The sequence below is a fragment of the Gorilla gorilla genome, chromosome X (genome assembly GCF_029281585.2).
Source record: "Gorilla gorilla gorilla isolate KB3781 chromosome X, NHGRI_mGorGor1-v2.1_pri, whole genome shotgun sequence".
NCBI classification, from domain to species: Eukaryota; Metazoa; Chordata; class Mammalia; order Primates; family Hominidae; genus Gorilla; species Gorilla gorilla.
In genome coordinates this window covers 125,291,966-125,313,205 of record NC_073247.2, presented here as the reverse complement: position 1 = coordinate 125,313,205, position 21,240 = coordinate 125,291,966, and the positions used below count along the sequence as shown (strand labels likewise).

General features: G+C 36.5%; 1 pseudogene; it reads right to left on the bottom strand.

Moving 5' to 3' along the window:
* Positions 1 to 5,538: 5,538 nt before the first annotated feature.
* LOC101150993 (peptidyl-prolyl cis-trans isomerase H-like) lies at positions 5,539 to 6,071 on the bottom strand (annotated as a pseudogene).
* Between the last annotated feature and the right edge of the window lie 15,169 nt (positions 6,072 to 21,240).

Here is a 21,240-nt window from a genome sequence, read left to right as displayed (position 1 = left end):
TATGTGGGAAATCTCTGTACTTTCTGTTCAGTTTTGCTATGAACCTAGACAATGTCTATTAAAAGACATTTTAGCCTAAGAGAAATAAAAACATATGGCCATAAGTTCCAGACCAGCCTGGCCAACACAGTGAAACCCCATCTCTACTAAAAACACAAAAATTAGCTGGGCATGGTGGCAAGCACCAGTAATCCCAGTTACTTGGGAGGCTGAGGCAGGAGAATCACTTGAACCTGGGAGGCAGAGGTTGCAGTGAGCCGTGATTGTGCCACTGCACTCCAGCCTGGACAACAGACCTAGACTCCATCTCAAAAAAAAAAAAAAAAAAAAAAAGTACAGGAATGTTTATAGAAGCATTACTCATAAAAGCCAAAAAGTGGAAACAACACAAATGTCCATCAATGGAAAATGGATTAAAAAACGTGGAATCTATACAACGGAATATTATTTGGCTGTAAAAAGGAATGCAGCATTAATGGATGCTAAAACATGGATAAATCTCACAACCATTATTCTAGGTGGAAGAAGTCAGTCACAAAAGAATATGCATTATGTTATTTCATTCATGTCAAAGTCTAGAACACAGAAATCTATAGCGATAGAAAGTAGATGTAGTTGCTTAAGGTTGAGGGTAGGCAGTGGGGAGATAGGCAGTCCTTAGGTAAAGGGTGTGGGGTTTCTTTTTGAGGTGGTGAAAATGTTCTAAAATTGACTCCATGGTGGTGGTTGCACATATCTGTGAATATACTAAAAAACTCTGAATTATACACTTAAATGGGGGATTGAATGCTATGTAAATTAAATCTCAATAAAACTTAAAAAATAAAATGAGGGCTGGGTGTGGTGGCCCACACCTGTAATCCCAACACTTTGGGAGACCGAGGTGGGCTGATCACCTGAGACCAGGAGTTCGAGACCAGCCTGGCCAACATGGTGAAACCCCATCTCTACTAAAAATACAAAAATTAGTCAGGCCTGGTGGCACATGCCTGTAATCCCAGCTACTAGGGAGGCTGAGGCAGGAGAATCACTTGAACCCAGGAGGCGGAGGTTGCAGTGAGCTGAGATCACGCCACTGCCATCTAGCCTGGGTGACAGAGCAAGACTCTGTCTCAAAAAATACAATACAATAAAATAAAAATAAAATAAATTAGCTATGCCTACAGATGTATTCGAATGAATAAATATATCTTAAAAGAAAAAAATTCTGACATTACAAAGTGTTGGTAAGGATGTGAAGCAACTGGAATTTTCATCCACTGTGGTGGAAAATGTAAAATATTACAACTACTTTGGGATTTTTGCAATCTCTTATAAAGTTAAACATTCACTTATGTGATTCAGCAATCCCATTTATAAGCATTTATCCAAGAGAAATAAAAGCATAAGTCCACACAAATCTGTACAGAAGTAATTATAGTTGCTTTATTTACAGTGTAAAAATCAAGAAGTATCAAGAAGTAATTCAAATGTCCATCAACTTTTTAATGGATAAACAAATTGTTGTACATCTATACAATGAATAGCATTTGGAAATTGCCACACAACAACAAAGTTGAATCTCACATGCATTATGCTAAGTGAAAAACACCAGACTGAAAAAGCTACATACTGTATGGTTCCATTTATATGTTATTTTGGAAAAGGCAAAACTGTTTTTAAAGGATATAGTCAATAGTTGCCAGAGGTTGGGAGTGGATAAAGGTGATTGAATCCAAAATATAACAGGAAACTACCGGGTGTAATGAACAAGTTTTATATTTTTATTTCAGTTGTGATTACATGGATGCATGTATTTGTTAAAAATCTTTGAGCTGCACCACTAAAAATGACGAATTTTATGTATGTAAATTATAACTCAATAAACCTAACTGAAAAAAAAATCGATACTAAGACCTGTTTTATTATACAAAGACAAAATTTACTTTAGGCATGCTGGGAAAGTTCAACATGAAAGTTTATGAGGTAATTATTAAAGTAATTCATCACATATGATTTTGATGGAAACCTGAAAGGCAATTGGTAAAACTGAAAATCTAATCTCCATTCATAAAAGCATTTAAAGGATGAATTTGAGAAAACTTTTCAAAGATTCTTAACACAGTTTTCAAAACAGAAACAAAATAAATATTTAGTATAAAACCTAATAGAACCTATATGGAAGAAACTATAAAACTTGGAGTCATGTAAAATTACACAAGAAATAATGGAAAAACACTATTTTCCTTTCCTTTCTCTTTTCTTTTCTTTTCTTTTTTTTTTTTTTTTTTTGAGATGAAGTCTCACTCTGTCACCCAGGCTGGAGTGCAGTGGTGTGATCTTAGCTCACTGCAATCTCTGCCTCTCACGATCAAACAATTCTCCTGCCTCAGCCTCCTTTGTAGCTGGGATTACAGGCACGCGCCACCATGCCTAGCTAATTTTTGTATTTTTAGTAAAGACGGGGTTTTGTTGTGTTAGCCAGGCAGGTCTAGAACTCCTGACCTCAGGTGATCCTGCCTGACTCGGCCTCCCAAAGTGCTGGGATTACAGGCGTGAGCCACTGCGCCCAGCCTGAAAGACACTATTTTTCCAAAGGAGATGACCCTATAGCGTATATCTGGATCTTTTTTTCCAAATTAGCATAAAAATATAAATAATTTTTTTAACTTTTCAAAATAATTCTAAATGTTTCAGTGGAGGACTACATGTGTAAGATTTGTCAAAGATTGAAGAAATTACTGAGTAAAGACTTACCCTATGAGATAGTAAAAGTATGTAGAAACCACAGTAATTTCAATAGTCTGCTAATGGCATGAGATTGGTGGGGAAATCCATGAAACAGAAAAAAAAGTTCATCATAAACTTATCAAAGTTAGTTCATGCAACAGTCGCATTTTAAGTTAGTGGAGAAAAAAACCTTGTTCATCTAGTCGATGGTGCTGGGAATTGTGTAAATGATTGTAAAAGTTAAAAAGATAAATACTGCAAGTTCTCACTTGTATGTGGGAGTTAAAAAAATTTGATCACATGGAGGCAGAGAGTGTAAAGATAGGTAACAGAGACTGGGAAGAGTGAGTGGGGGGATGGGGAGAGAATAAAGAGAATGGGTTAAAGGGTACAAACACACAGTAGGAGAGAGGGAATAGATTAAATGCTTGATAGCAGAGTAGGGTTACTATAATGAACAAAAAATGTATTGTACTTAGGCGATGGACATCTTAAATACCCTGACTTGATCACTATGCATTACATACATGTATCAAAATTTCTCATGTACCCAATACATTTATACAAGCAAACAAAAACAAGAAAATTAAGCCAAAAAAGAAAAAAAAAACCTTTGCTTACCAAAATAAATGATGATAAGAATACAAGTATGCTTTGTATTTCAATTCATAAGTATTAATTTCAGATACATATATAAGTATAAATGAAAGAGGCAAACCATAAAATAAAATATTAAAAGCTATGCTCACATTAAAAAAGTATATACTAAAAATAAAAACTCAACTTTAAAGAAAAATAAACAGAAAAATTTATTCTGTATATGGTAGGCTAAATGTTATTATCATCAATACTAAATATATATTAAATATATTAACTATCTCATTCTATACCTAAGTCCCCCAAAATAAATTATGGACATAAAATACAATCGCAGGTAAAGAAACAAAGGTTGAAAAGAAAGAAAAGTAAAATAGAAAGACAACCAATTAATATTAAAAATATTTTCAACCAAAGAAATGCAAAATGAATCTATGATATTATTGTAATTATTGTTGTTTTGTGTTATTTAAATTAGAAAAATTAAAATAAAAATTATAGCACTGCATTTGCTCTGTAATAAGTACGCTTTTACATTGCTGGCAAGAACACAAATTTGTTCAGAGTTTTTAAAGAAAATTTGGCAATATGGATCAGTAAGTCTTAAAAATACATATTTCTCTTGTTTCTATTATTATTATTCCATTACTAAAAATTTATGCTAAGAAAGGATCAGAAATTGGTGTATCCTCATTGCAACATTATTGTGACATAAAATATATTGTAACATTCAAAAATTACTGTCCTCAATAATATTTCATGGCATTGGAAATTCTCAAGTTATATTATCAAATGAGAAAATTAAGTTACAAAGAGTATGTGCACTTGAGGCTAAACTCACTTTGAAAATTTCAGCAGTGAGCTATCCTCTTTCTACATATTAACAGCATATACTCCTTAAGGTTAACTGTGGTTACTATGTCTATGTGGTAGAACTAAGGCTGTTTGAGATTTGTGGAAAGAATAAGCAGAATATGGTTGGAAGATAATAAGATATAAATAAAAGGAATGTAAAAAATTTAGAACCCAACGTTGAAGGAAGAAAGTGGTAGAAAATTATCATGCAATTTTGTTAATTTCCTAGTAGCTCTTAGGATTCTAAGAACAGGTGAGAAGTTGGTGGCCCAGGTTTGTGGATGACATGGGGGAAATGGTAAAGGCCAAAAGTCTGACTCAGTCTGACCATGCAAGGATATCAATTAAAGCATTTAATAGTTTCTAAACTGTAGACTTTGTTTCTAAAGGCTAGTTAGGGAAGCCAGTGATATTAAAAACTGTTGTGATCGACTTAGAAAATACTGTAAGAGCAAGGGACCAAAGATCATAATGAGGTATTGAAATGTAAAAGACGCTGGATAACCAAAGCAATCTGGAGCAAAAAGAACAAAAGATGGTGAGAGGCATCATACTACCTGACTTCAAAATATTCTACAAATCTATTGTAACCAAAACAACATGGTATTGGCATAAAAGCAGACACATAGACCAATGAAACAGAATAGAGAACCCAGAAATAAATCCATGCATGTATAGCCAACTGATTTTCAACAAAGGCACCATGAACATGCATGGGAAAAAAAGGACAGTCTCTTTGATAAATAGTGCTGGGAAAACTGGATATCCACATGCGGAAGGAGGAAACAAGACACCTATCTCTCACTATATACAAAAATCAACCCAAAATATATTAAAGACTTATATGTAAGTCCCAAACTATAAAATTACTAAAAGAAAATACAGATAAATGCTTCATAAAATTGGACTGGGCAAGGATTTTTTTAATAAGAACTCAAAGGCACAGGCAACAAGAGTAAAAATAGACAAATGAGATTACATAAAACTAAAAGCTACTGCATAGCAAAGGAAATAATCAATGGAGTGAAGAGACAATCTATAGAGTGGGTGAAAATATTTGCAAACTATTCATCTGAGAAGAGACTAATAAAATATGTAAGTAACTCAACTCAATAGCAAGCAACCAAATAATCCTGTTAAAAATGAGCAAAAGGTCTAAATAGACATTTTTATTTATTTTTTTAAACATACAAAAAACTTTATTTACAGTTAAAAACCTAAACACAATCTTGGATCCTGAATCTCTGATACTTCTAGAGTCTGTTGATCAAATGGCGTAGCAGCAGGCAGGGAAGCAAACACAGGGGCCAGTCCAGATTATCTTACTCAAGAACATTGCCAAGAGGAAGTGAAAGTCTGATTCAGTCTTGGTCTGAACTACATCTCCCCACACCGTGAGATCACCATATGTACCTTGGCCTTATTATTGGTGCCTGTGGGAACATTTTCAATCTTTCTCATCAGTAGAAGTCCATCAATGATTTTTCCAAACACTACATGCTTCCCATCCAGACCATTGCACTTAGAGCGGGTGATAAAGAACTGACAGCGATTTGTACTGGGACTGCTGTTCACCATGGAAAGCAGGACTGGAGCTGGGTATCTGATTTTAAAATTTTCATCTGCAAATGGTCCCTGGTAAATGCTGGTGACTCCAGTAACATCTCCATTAACAAAATCTCCACCCTGAATCATGAAATCCTTTATGACCCTGTGAAAGGTGCTCCCTTTGTATCCTACTGGAACCCGATCTTTTCTGAATTCTGCAGTGCAGAACTGCCCAAAGTTCTCAGCTGTGTTAGGCACAATGTCTACAAAGAGCTGGATCTTCATGTGGCCAACTTCCTGACTGCCAATGCTGACATCAAAGAACACCACGGGGGCTCAGGGCTTGAATTTGCCACCACCATGGCTTTGACTCAGAAGCAGAAGTCTGACATTTTTCAAAAGAAGACATACAAATGGCCAACAGATATATGAAAAAATGTTCAACACCACTAATCATCACAGAAATGCAAATTGGAACCACATTGATTTCATTTTACCCCAGTCAAAATGACTATTATAAAAAAAAAAATGAAAGATAACAAGTGTTGGGAGGATAGGGACAAAAGAAAACCAACACTGTTGGTGGAAATGTAAATTAGTACAGCCACTGTGAAAAACAGTATGGAGGTTCCTCAAAAAATTGAAACTATAATTACCATATGATCCAGCAATCCCATTCATTACTGGGTATGTATCCAAGGGAAATTAAATCAGTATATCAAAGAGATATCTGCACTCCCATAATTATTGTAACACTATTCACAATGCACAAGATATGGAGTCAACCCAAATTACTGTCTCCAAATGAATGGATAAAGAAAATGTACATATATGCAATGGAATATTATTCAGCCATAAAACAGACTGAAATCGGCCGGGCGCAGTGGCTCACACCTGTAATCCTAGCACTTTGGGAGACCAAGGTGGGTGGATCACTTGAGGTCAGGAGTTCGAAACCAGCCTGGCCAACATGGTGAAACCTTGTGTCTACTAAAAATACAAAAAATTAGCTGGGCATGGTGGTGGATGCCTGTAATCCCAGCTACTTCGGAGGCTGAGACAGGAGAATTGCTTGAACCTGGGAGGTAGAGGTTGCAGTCAGCCGAGATCACGCCATTACACTCCAGCCTGGGTGACAGAGTGAGGCTCCTTCTCAAAAACAAACAAACAAACAAAAAACCAGAATGAAATCCTGTTACTTGCAACAACACAGATGAACCTGGAGGACATTATGCTAAGTACAATAAGCCAGACACAGAAAGACAAATACCACGTGATCTCACTCATGCAGAATTTTAAAAAGTTGGTTTTATAGAAATAGTATAATAATGATTAGCAGAATCTGGGGATGGGAGCAGGGACGTGTACAAAGTTACAGTTAAAAAGTGTAGAGGCCGGCCAAGTGCAGTGACTCACACCTGTAATCCCAGCATTTTGGGAGGCCGAGGCAGGTGGATCACCTGAGATCGGGAGTTCGAGACCAGCCTGACCAACATGGAGAAACCCCTTCTCTACTAAAAATACAAAATTAGCCAGGGGTGGTGGCGCATTCCTGTAATACCAGCTACTCGGGAGGCTGAGGCAGGAGAATCGCTTGAACCTGGGAGGTGGAGGTTGCAGTGAGCCACGATGGTGCCATTGTACTCCAGCCTTGGCAACAAGAGCAAAACTCCATCTCAAAAAAAAAAAAAAAAAAAAAGTGTAGAGGCCAAGATTTGCTGAAAAAAAATCACTGACATGAGGCAGATTGCTTAATAGGTGAAAAGGCATACAAATTATTTAACATGTATACACAGGAGGCTTCAGAATGATGACCTCAAAGATACAAGGGAAATGATTAACTTTTATAAAGCTGAGGTTAATAACGTATGGACAATGGTCTAGAAGTACGATTGAAGAAAAGGGTATGATCTAATGCTAATAGACTGAGTAGGAAAACCCAGCAAGGCCTGTCTGTCTAGACTTTTCTTGGTCTCTCTGAGCCTGTATTCCTTCCTTCTAGGTGTGGGTCATGGGGGTCTCATGACCTACAGTCGAACAAGGTAGGTCAGATCATTTCTTTATAACCAGTTTTTACATAGAATATTTTTAGATTTTGTGTCTAGCTTTGGAGAAAAGGGGTTCTGGTTTCTATGACTCACCTTGAAGAAGAGGGATTCTAGTTTCTATGCCTACTTCCAGGGTTTTAGGGTGGGGAGGAGAATGGAACTTAGGGGGGCAGGAGAAGGTCAGAGAAAAACTTTTGTTTCTGAGGCTGCCACTGAGGCTTTCATTTTGGGATATTGTTTTCTGAACCTCAAGAAGAGGAAGAATAAATTCTGGTGTTCTATTACACGGTAGGGTGACTACAGCAAATAACAATATAACATACATTTCAAGAGAGCTAGAAGAGAATAATTTGAATGTTATCACTACAAATAAACTATCAATGTTTACAGTAATGTAAATGGCAATTACCATGATTTGATAATTATATATTTATATATGAGTTGAAACATCACATTGTACCCATAAATATGTGCAATCGCATATGAACTATACATTTAAAAAACAGACTAACAAAAAAAATCATGATGAGGGTATATGTAGGAGTGAAACTCAAGGGGGATGAAATGAGTACTACAATGTAATGATAATATAATCTTGAGGGTGAAAAGGTTTAAAAATCTTTTTCCTTCAATTTTTAAAATTTTTATTTGAAATAATTTCAGCCTTTCACAAATATTGCAAAAATTATAAAATAATTATTGTGTAACCTTTATCCAGATTCTGCAAAAATTCTGTTACCTTCTTACATAATCAAAGAACAATGATCAATGTCACAAAATTAACATTGATATAATTCTATTATCTAAAGATGTTGTTTGAATATCACTATCACAGCTCACTGCATCCTTGACTTTCTAGGCCCAAGCAATCCTCCCACCTCAGCATCCCCAGTACCTGGGACTACAGTTGTGTGCCACCACACCTAGCTAAGACTTTCCTCCTAATGGCTCCTTCTTGCCTGAGATCCATTCATGATCATGTGTTGCATTAATTACCATGTCTTAAGAGTGGATAAATTTTAGTGATAACAATGTACAAGTGCCAATAGGTGACTTAAGTGAAAGGGGGGTGAAATCACATTAGGAAAAATCACAGAAGTCCAGAATATCATTCATTCACTCATTCACTCAATAAGTTCCTTTTAGTCTCTTAAATATGTGCCAGGCATATAATTACGTGCTGGATATTGTCAATATTAGAGTAAGTATGTCATAGTTTCTGACCTCACAGAGTTCAAATCTCACCCAAATACCAGTCCCTTTAATGATTCTGACCAAAAGAAAAATCCAAAGAGGTTAATAGTTTGATAATTCACCTTGAAATATCTCCAATTATTCAACCATGAGAAGGACTCCCTTGCCAAGTTGTATGTTTTACACTTTGCACTTTGTTGGAATTTAATAAAGGTAATGATAATGATCAGTATCACTGCCTAAAGATGAAGATCAACAACATTCACCCCCATCTCCAAGTAAAAAGAGAGTTGAAATATAAATCGATTTTATTCTTTGTATAGTATTTAATATAGGGAAAATGTAATACTGTATATCACATGAGTTCTCATGCTAAGAGTTAAATGACTATTGCATTTCCAAATAAATGTCTGCATTCTATATTAAGTAATAGATAACAGAATGCCAAAATGCTTCTACTCTGAAAATAAGTGAATTACTGATGGTACTCCATGTCTCCCCACTGCCTATAAGGCAGTTTAACATTCAGGCTTTTTTACAATCTAACTCTAACCTTTCTAGCCATTCTCCATTTTTCATCCTGCAGGAAAGTCTTCCTCCATTTCAAGCAAACACTGATATACAACATATCCTGCACTCTGTCTCTCTTATTTGTACTGTTTATTCCAAATTCAAATACTTCTTCTTGCTCTCTAATTACCCATCCTTTGTATCTCTGGTGTAGTAATTGCTCAATACATGCTATTAATTCTCTTGAATGTTTTAACTCTTAAGGTAGAAGAAACAAAACCTTGAGAACATCAGTCTAAGAACACTGGCCTTAACCTATCAACAATTAGAATGTGCTTATCAAACAACATAAATAATGAAGACCCTGGGGATCTTTCCAGGCATTCATATTTGTAAGCTATCCTGGTTGTTTCTGCCCAATAAGCACTTTCTTACAGAAACTATAAAAATAAATAGGACATAAATGTCTCTTAGAATCCTTATTGCACAGCATTCCCAAGGGTTTATTCTCCTGAGTACTACATGTTATAAACCAAGAATACAAATAAGTATAAATAGCAGTCCTGGAATATAAAACACTTACAACAAATCTAAAAGGCGTATTCATTATTATTCAAAAGCACCTTCATAGGAATATCAAAAATAGGGATGGCTGCATATAAAGCTGAGTCCTTTCAGTATTAGAGAACAATTAGGCTCAATTATATAGAAAGACTGAATAAAACATTAAGTGAAAAATCATTATGCAAGCAGATGACATAGTTTTCTTTAAAACAAATAAGTTATGATTCTAACCCACCTTTTAAAATCAGCCAGTGTATAATTTCAAGCCACTTTGAATGATTTGAAATGAAATGTTATACTACAGGATTGCTGGTCTACTTTCCAACTCAGAAATAGTAATGAATCTCTCACTATCCGTATAACATCATCCGAGAAGGTGGTGGCGTGGTATTATAAAATACTTGAATACCTGGTTCACTCTGAGCCCACCTTCATACTCATGAACACGCTGTCTTGCTGGCCTTCTCTACCTTTCCTCCCAATTCTCAAGATTCTGACTACATATTATGATGAAAAATCATCTTGATATTTTACATCTTTCTCATCAAACTTCCTTTCTTGTGTCCTCAACTGTTAGAGTGCAGGCAGATACATAGGGTATTACAAATAAAACACAAGAAATAATATTTTTCCTTCATGTTTTCTATCATTTGCTCATGAAAATCACCTCAAAAGAGGTCGCCTTGTGTCTTCTCTATGAATGACAAATGTGGAAATGAAATCTCTCTGAAGAAAATCAGTAGTGAAATCTTGATGTTTAAAAACAATATGAGTTGCTATTGAATTATACATCAATGTCTTTAAAATCTGCATGCAATTTCAGTGTTCCAACTTATAAAAGACTTGCCAGAAGGAGAGAGAAGCAAAAGGGACAAACTAGTTGAGAACATTCAATCATTGTGATATAGATATTGTGTTAATTGTACCTCTGAATTATTTGGCACATGTTACCCAAAGTGACATTTCAAGAATTTGCTAGATTCTGAACTTTTCAACATTATCCATTTTAAAAGAAAAAAAGCAGTGGCTTGGATAATCAAAGAAGTCTTTAACAGTGAAATGTACTTTTTTGCTTCAACTTGGACATAACTGGCTCTGCTTCTTTTTGTAAGTTTACACTCATTAACACAACATCATACTAATTTAGGTATGTAGAGCTTCCCTGTTCCACATGAAAGACAGATTATTGGCAAAACTAAGAAGTAGAGAAGGTTAGTCAGAGATGATCTCTACCTTCTCTCCCTTCTCATTTAATACACATCTTCTCTCTCAAACTACAACTTTCTCTCACTCCTGATATTCATCTCAATTCCAATTCTGACTCTTGTTTCCTGCCAATGACAACTACAATGCTTGCTCTAATTGCCATAACCAGGGTATCTTGATTACCCTCAATCTGAAAACCAACATTTTTTTAGATCCAAAAAAAAAGCCTCCAATAGTAAAATAATGGGCCAGTGGAGGGAACATTTCAGAAGAAATTCTGCCCAGAAAATCTCTTGTATCCATCTGGCTATGTCAAGTGTTGTGTAAGGAAAAGCCATGATTACAATGCTAGACACATAAGTACCCAATAAATACTTGTTGATTTGCACTACATTGTAATTACAATGCCAAGTATCTAAAAGTACATGTCACTTAGCTTTTTCTAACCTTGAATATCCTAAGCACATAATGATTTGGCAGAGTAAAATATCTGCAATTTGCTTTTCCTCCACGATGAGCAGATAGCAATGTGTGCTGAATTGCAGGATAATATCTGCAGACTGAAGTCGAGTCTGTGGTCAGAGGAAATGTCAGCCTTTGACTTAATGAATCTCAAGCAGAGTATTAGCTCACTGAAATAGAAAGAGAGAGAATACATTTTTAAGGCTTTATTTGAATTTCATAAAAGGAAAGAAAATCATCATGTTTATGCTCTTTACCGTGAAATTTCCAATGGATACTTGGCAACTCTGGTTTTCACCACTGACAAGTCCTCATCTAGGGGTTGCATTATCTTCATAGAGAAAGGCAGTAGAGCAAGGTTTGATGAACTTTTTCTGATAGTTCATGATTCTATTTAATGTTTTCATGAGAAGAAACAACAATGACTCTTCATACCATTTACCTCTTTACTATCCTCACAACCAAAAATAAATATGTTTTGTGGGGAGAAAAAGGCCCATAGGTGATGAAAGACTCCTAATAATGAGAGTTGGGTCAATATACCTGATAGTCAATTAATACTGCACCTGATACACTTAGCTTTTTGACATGGATGGAATGACCTACTCTCATACTCATGAATGCATGTGCAAAACAATGTCAATATGGGCAGCCAGGTACTCAGTAGTTCTCATGGTCAGAAGTTCAGTAGTGAGACACAAGATTTTTGCTGGTGTTGGAAACTGATAAGGAAATCATGAATTATCAGCCGGGCGCAGTGGCTCACACCTGTGATCCCAGTACTTTGGGAGGTCGAGGCGGGCAGACCACCTGAGGTTGGGAGTTTGAGACTAGTCTGACCAACATGAAGAAACCCCGTCTCTACTAAAAATACAAAAATTTGCCAGGCACGGTGGCGCATGCCTGTAATCCCAGTTACTCAGGAGGCTGAGGCGGGAGAATTGCTTAAACCTGGGAGGCGGAGGTTGCGATGAGCCGAGATCGTGCCATTGCACTCCAGCCTGGGCAACAAGAGCAAAACTTCATCTCAAAAAAAAAAAAGAAAGAAAGAAAAGAAAATCATGAATTATGAAAACAATAGCATTCTTACTAGGGGTGATTGGGAGAGACCATACTTTTGACAGTTTATTATACAAATTTAATATCTCATCACAGATGACAGGGGGTTACCTCTATTTTATTCAGGATGTCTAGACATCACACACACCGAATCTTAAAAAATGTGTCATCTTCTCATCTCTCATCCCTAATTTTCTCTTAAGGACATAGAAGGAAAGAATCCTGAATTATAACCTGCGGGAGTCATGTTTGGTACAATTAAGATTTTATTACTCAATTAATATATTACCTCAATTCATTATAGTACCAGCAGGCGATTCTATTATGTTTTGGTATCCTATTCTGCCTTTCTTGAAGCACTTGTTTACTATATCCCTATTCATCATATCCATATTTATCTAGGCTTCACCCATACTTGTAATGAGCTACAGTAGGGAGTTGGAAACCTAAAAGAGAGTATGGGGACAGTGGCAAGTTGGTATCCTCTTTCCTCAAGGAGAGTAGAGTTAGGTACTTTAGTCCAATCATGAGCAGCAGTGGGAGTGATCTGAGACACTCTGAAGGGTTCATTTGCTTGTACATAGAAAAGGGAGTGTGCTTCACCATACTACAGGGGGGACTGCTGGTTTCCCATCTACTCTTTCAGCTTTTAGAATGGAAAAGGAACTGAGTTAGCATTGTTCAATCACTGAACTGCATTTCATTCTAGCTAGAACTCTCACATAGGCCATTTGTTGCCCAAGAAGGGCCAATGAAGACAGACTTCCTTCTTCTTCCTTTCCTTTTTCATTTCATCTTGATTCAAGCAGGGAATATGTTTTGACTTGTGTAAAAATAAGCAGGGTGTTTAAATTGTATATTTAAGCTACACAGCAAAAAGAAAGAGTATAACAGAAGCAGGTGTAGTGCTAGGGGAAGGGGCTGGTGGGAAAACTATTCAATCCAAGAATAGTATTCAGTATTCCTAGAGAAAGGAAATAGAAATAGCTTCAGCATAGCAGCTAGTCCACATCAAAAGTAGACAACACTGAAAAATGAGGACAAGTGTGGTATAAAGAATTGCTCCCAGTCACTCTGAACTTTGCCAGCACTTGTCAGGACAGTCAGAGTACTCAAGATACATCAAACAGACACTCTTGTACAGGACAATTAGACACATTGTGGAAGGGGGTAGGCAAGAGAGAAGAATTGCAGCTGAGCAAAGGTTGTGAAAGTGGCCTTTGTACTCTTCCACTTAGCTGTCAAGTTTGGAAAAGGCCTGGGAGAAAACGGTGAAATCTCCCACTGTGCTGCTTAGAAAAGGAAACGAGCTAGTTCAAGGATTATTCCTATTGAGGGGAAAAACAAAAACAAAAACAAAACCAGGAGTATCTTAACCAAACTCCTGTCATTTACATGTACCTATAAAGCCCATTGAAAGTATGGCTGTCCTATGATATTGCAAAGACATTTTCCCTGCCTGTTGACCACTTGTCCCTCACCCTCCACCAATACAAAAATCTCTAATGTTAGATATTCATACATAAGTATCAATACAGTGTAAGAGTTGTTTGGTATTGTTGATACAGCCTCACGGAAAGGATCTCACAGTCTTATTTTGTGATCTAACAAGGTGTAAAACACTAAAAGTCTGAGACTTATGGTAGGAAAAAAAAACTTGTTTAGAGAAACTATTTTTTTTAGCAGTGCCAGGGTGGGTCTAAAATAAGCTGATTTTACCTAGGGTGGCACCAGCTTTAAACAACTCCATATTCTCTCATAAGTTTTTCCACTAGAGTGGATAATGGTGCACAGATCTTGAAAGTCTTTGTTGCCAAGCACTGTGGGGGGGACTGAATTGCTGATTTGCACATATCAAGTATTGGCAGCTAGTGGCTCTCTTAAATGTATGCTGTTAAGGATTCTGTAATGTTTTAGTTTGTTACACAGTCCTAGCTCAGCTGAAAAGGCACAGTAGTCTTTAGTATCTGACATTAGAACAAAAAGACAATACAATTTGTGCCTGGGGTGCTTGGAAAAGCTTCAGGCTTCATAATAATTTGGGTGAGGGAAAATGTGGATAATGACTTTATAATTGTTTCCATAAATGGCAACAACACAGATTATGTATAGTCATAAAAGTAGCATTAGCATTTACCATGAACCAGTCAATCCTAGGAGAACTTGTAGATGCCCCTTTCTGCATACGTTTTCTACCTTAGTGATATCCTAGAGTGTTTACTGCTGAACCATTAAATTTAGAATTTATCTTGAGGTAATGAAAAGCGCAGTGGACTGTAAAGTGAGAAATTCTGGTCCAGCCTCTGCCACTTACTAGCTGTGGGAAATTTGAGCAAGTACATCCCCTGTTCTGGCCTCTGTTTCTTACCATGGAAAATGGGAAATCTGGATTAAATGAATCACTAATATCCCTTTTACTACCCAAATCCTGTGATTTCCAAATGTTGCTCTCAAACTGCTTCATGCATATCAAATAATCTCAGGGTTGAAAGAGACCATAATACTCTTTTCCACACACCCACTTAATGTTTGAAACACTACAATATAACATTGATGCCAAATGACCATTCAGCCTTTCAAGAAACACTTCAGTGCTCAGAAACTCCCTATCTGTTGATTTTTTGTGGTTTCTTATATATTGGATACTAATTCATGGCCAGTTTTAGGCACTTTAAGTCTCTTTTTCTAATCAGTTATCTGCTCACTAACGTTATCCATGGTGTCTTTTATTGAACAGAAATACTTAATTTTGATGTTTTTTGAGAGTTTTCTACCAGCCTAAGCTACAAACAGAGTGAATGAGCCACCACAACAGATAGTGAGTTTCTGAGTAAATTATTTCAATAGGAAGTTTACTGATGAGAAAACCCAAAGATTAACAAATAATTTAAAAGATGATCTAGCTAATTAATAATCAGAGAAGTGGAAGTTAAAATAGTAAGCACTCACTTTATATTCACTACACTGGTCAAAATTAGAGAAATGAGTTATCTGCCACATGTTGGCAGAAATGCAGGGCTAGATCTAGATAGCCCAAGAGTTTAATGAGGTTCTTGGCCCATTTTTGTACAGCTCATAAGATAGGAATGGAATTTAACATTTTTGACGGGTGATTCATGAAGAAGTGGATGAAGAAGGAGGAGGAGGAGGAAGAGGAGGAGTGGCAAAGACAATCCCGAGTGGCCTGAAAAGCCTAACATATTTACAATCCGGTTCTTTACAGAAAAAGTTTGTGAAGCCCTAGGCTCTAGAATCCCTCATACACTGTTGGTGGAAGAAGTCATTCTATAGAGCAATATGGAGCTATTTATACATACACTGTGTGACCCAGAATACATAGGCTTACAAAAGTATAAAATGGGACATGTAAGGCTATTCATTGCAACGTTGTTTATGGTGGCAGGAAGTTGGATCACTCAGGATACTCATCGCTGGATTTGGGGTTATGAGTCAGAAATGATAGATAATCGAGTCATCAGTCAATTTAATTGGTAAAGTGTGGTAGATGTACATTATGGAGATTACGTAGCATTTATAAATGACAAAATAGATATACATGCAACAAACTAAATAGAACTTAGAAAACAAGTGGAGTGAAAACAGAAATAAATGGAATGACATCTATATCAAAATACCACTTATGTAAACTAAAAATATGCAAGTACAAAACAACAAAACATATTTTACAAGTAGACAAACAGTAAAGGATTACAATAATTGCCTGGAGGTATGAGAAATAGAAATAGATAAAAACAATCAAATAAGTGTGGTCCTTGCAAGCAGCAATGATAATCAGTGTGCCATCAACTGAGGAGTGTGATAAACTCAATTTTCCTCAACAGAGAGGCAATAAGAAAAAAAGTTCTTAAAATATAGTGAATTCTTTCTTCATATAATTCCCATCCACTCCTTGGTCCTAGTTATATCCTCTATCACACAAAACAAGTACAATCCTTCTTTCACATATGCCCATGACAGTTCTTACCCCTTTAGGTCCTTTCTATTCTACATACACAGTTCTACCCCCTAGATGGCTTTTCTTAGTGTGACAACCAGAAATAAATATATTATTCAAGGTATAGCCTGCCTTAGTTCATTTGGGTTGCTATAGCAAACCTTAGACTGGGTAATTTATAAACAACAGAAATTTATTTTTCACAGTTCTGGAAACTGGAAAGTCCAAGATCAAGGTATCAGCAGATTTGGTGTCTAGTGAGAGCTCGCTTAGCTTCATAGATGGTGCCTTGTTGATGCATCTTTACATGGTGGAAGGGGTGAAGAAGCTCCGTGGGGCCCCTTTTATAAGGGCATTAATACTAACCATGAGGATAGAGCCATCATGACCTCATCCCCTCCTAAAATGTCCTCCTCTTAATACCACCACATTAGAGACTAGGTTTCAACATATGAATTGGGAGGCACAAGGACACAAACATTTAGACCATAGCATAGGCTCACCATCACACAGTAGAATAAAACTATTTCATTCCAGACACTATACTTCTCTCAAAGAAGCCTAATCAGAATTAGGGGTACAAACTGTGTGTTTTAACTCTTACCTATCTTGCATCATCACATTTAACCCTGTACTAGACATGTAGCTTTGTAAATGTTATTTGTTGTTGCATGCCAAATGTACTGTATGTTAAACATTATTATAAATGCAGGCTGGGCGCGGTGGCTCATGCCTGTAATCCCAGCACTTTGGGAGGCTGAGGTGGGTGGATCACGAGGTCAGGAGTTTGAGACCAGCCTGACCAACATGGTGAAACCCCGTCTCTACTGAAAATACAAAAATTAGCCAGGTATGGTGGTTCACGCCTGTAATCCCAGCTACTCAGGAGGCTGAGGCAGGAGAATCACTTGAACCCGGGAGGCAGGAGGTTGCAGTGAGCCAAGATTGCACCATTGCACTCCAGCCTTGGCAACAAGAGTGAAACTCTGTCTCAAAAAAAAAAAAAAAAAAAAAGAAACCCCAAAAAAAACTGTTATAAAAAAAAAACTTTAATCTTTAATGTCACTAAAGTATCTGTGCCAAAGAAAAATGTCTCTTCATTTTATAACTTTCTACATATGTGCTCCTAATGCAGAATTATATGGAAGTTTTGTAGGAAACCTGAATGAAGAAGAAATAGGAAACTGAAAGAAAGACTACTCCAGGCTTTATTGGACTTATTTAGGGGCATTATTTTTATTCTTATCAGTGCATTCCAAAGTAGAAAAATGTTTCACCTCTTTTCCAATCCAAATCACACTGAAAAATATCACAAGCTTCCACTGTCTCTCTCCAAAATTGGAAGTTTACTTATGAGACCTAGCATACATTTTTCAGGCTCTGAGAATGAATGTACCATGACTTCTTGCTGTGTATCTGCCTGGAAACTTTTCATCCCAGGAAGTAAGCATGCTTGGATAAAGCTTATTTGCATACTGCAACTCAACAGGGCCACAGAAAGCTTCCATCATCAACAACAACAACAAAAAATACCAAAGTGTAGCGGAAACAGATGTGACTCCAAACTTCAAGAAGTCCCATGAGCATCTGGAGATAATCCATCTTGCTGTCTCTTAATTGCCAGTAGGTTTATCACAACTTCCAATTTGATTTTTAAGGAGGCTGAACTGTAAAAGTGTTGTAATTAGCTCACTAAAATGTGTAAGGCAAAATGGGGAATTGTAATTCATTCTCTGAAGACTCAGGAAGACAGGAAGTCAGGTAAGCAATTCATTCACTTTTCTCAGATACTCTTTGGGCATAGGTAAGAGTCAGGAAACTCCACTGACATTCACTTCTGAATGCAGTATATACATTTATATTTATTTTACCCAGTTTTCGTCTATCTTATGCATGTCTAAAAAGGAAGGAAGTAGTTAACTTGGGAAAGTTTATCTGTTTTTATCTGAACAACGATGCTGGCTATTTGCAACACTGTAGTAAGCAAGCTTTAAGTTACAATAGCAATTTGATTTGAATACCAATAAGCCTAGTATTCGGCATTACAGAATACTTACTAGGCAAAGACTCATTAGGGAAATCAACTTTTGCTTTCCCAACGTGTTCATTAAAATTATAGGTCTGAATTTTATTGAGGTATACTCAATATTTATGACTTTATGGAACAACCTGGAGAATCCCTTTCTCGGCATCACTTGTTTGCCTACTAAATATCTACTTGCCCTTCCTTTTTTTTTTTTTTCCCCCAAGACAGAGTCACGCTCTATTGCCCAGGCTGGAGTGCAATGACGTGATCTCGGCTCACTGCAAACTCCGCTGCCAGGGTTCAAGCGATTCTCTTGCCTCAGCCTCCTGATTAGTTGGGATTACAGGCACGCACCACCATGCCCGGCTAATTTTTGTATTTTTAGTAGAGACAGGGTTTCATCATGTTGACCAGGCTGGTCTCGAACTCCTGACCTGAAGTGATCCACCCGCCTCGGCCTCCCAAAGTGCTGGGATTACAGGCATGAGCCACCGCGCCTGGCTTTTTTCTTACAACAACACAATTTATTTCATGTGTGCACTCCTGCCCCATATGACCCAAGGGCTTAGGATTCTAGTCTCAGCCCCAGACATAAGCCTTAATCAATCTAGGCCAATTTTTGTGGTTCTATTTTTATTTCCAGTGATTGATTCAAGGGTAATTAATGGATTGTAGCCAATGAGACATGAATGAAGATCTGTTGGGGGCTTCTGAGAAAGATTTGTTCATTCTTCAGAAGAAGACATAGATAACATTGCACCTTTTCTGCATCTGGACATTGTCATATATGCATGTGATATATGTAACTGCTATATCCATCTTGTGACTATTAAAAAAACAGCATTAAGATGAAACTGATAATGAGTTCAGAAAAGTAGAGAAATGCAATGACTCATGCACCTAATTATTTAAACTTTATTCATTCCAGGCTCTTAAGTAATGTCATGTATAAAAGCTGACCACAATTACTCTGTCCTATTCTTCTCAGTTCTCCAGGACAATTAATAATAGAGTCTTCACTTGTCCCATCTACATTTAAAAAATAAATTAATGGTTAAACATAGATAATTAAATGCACATGTTTATCTCTACTCCTATCTGAAACTTCTAAATAATAATACAGTGTTAATAGTGATAACAATAATAACAGTTGACGATTATTGAACAGGTACTTTGTGTCAGACACTGTTCTAAGTACTTTGCATGTACTAACTTCTATGATACAAGTGCTTTTTTATTTTTATTTTTCAACACGAAAATAAATGAAAAGAAAAAAATAGAAATGCAGACAACTTAAGTAAATGGCCTATGCTCTCTCAGCTGGTAATACGGCACGGCAAGGATTCCAACCCAAAGAGTTCAGCTTTAGAACCTGTGCCCTCAAGTACTATGAGGAATGAAAGGCATAAACCCACGAGGATAAAGGAACCCCAAGAAGAGACAAAAATTGATGAGAAATATTAGCATAAATTTGAAAGATAGAAAACAGATGGAAGCATGTTGACTGAACAAAGCTAATTAAATCAAGATTGAAATGCTTACAGAAGGAAATGCTGGTAAGAAGCGAGTTATTGCAGCCCATGGAAACTGCAAAGACTCAAGAGTTTGAAACACCAGGTATCTCGAAAGATGATGGAAGAAAAATGTATAGGGCAGAAAAGAGAGGAATTATTTAAAAACTATATAAGGAGATACTAGAATTCCAGGTGCTCTTCACTCTAGTAGGTGATCAAATGTCTATTCTTTGGAAAGATTTAAGAAAGGCTCCAGATTGAAATTTCAAGCACAGTGGCGGGTGGAAGGAAGAAACAAACAAAAAACAGTGAGATTAAGTGAATTATTTCATAGGAAGAACTGAAATGCCTAAACTCTTCTCAAACACAAGCAACCAGGAAAGAGCTGAGAGAATTTATTTTTGAAGAATCAGTGCCTCCTCAAAGGGGAAAAACAAATTGGCAGTCCCCCTTCCAGGTATCTGTGTCTCTATACAATCACTTTACAGTGAATATCACCAGTTAACTAAGAAAATAACGAAGACCTTTCAAATAGCTTTTTAGTTTTACTCTTAAATATAAATGGACAGTTCTTTCTTCACTCTTAAATGTGAGTAAAGAGCCAAGGATGTCCGATATTTGATGAAAATTTTCAATGTGAAACATAGGCCGAAATGAACAAATAGAAAAAGGAAAGAAACAGAAACAGACAATGTGAGAAAGCATAAGAAAGATTTAAGAAAAACTCTAACACCTTGGAGAAAGAAAAGATATAGGATCATGATAGATTGCCAAATAAAAAAAGTCTCTTTTTGTCCAGCTTTACTAAGGTATAATTGACAAAAATTATAAATATTTACAGTGTATAATGTGATATTTTTATATATGTATTCATTGTCTCATGATGGCTACAACCAAGCCAATTAACATATTCATCACCTCACATATCTTTTCGTGTGTGTGGTGAGAACATTTAAAATTTATTCTCTCAGTAAATTTCAAGTATACAATAAA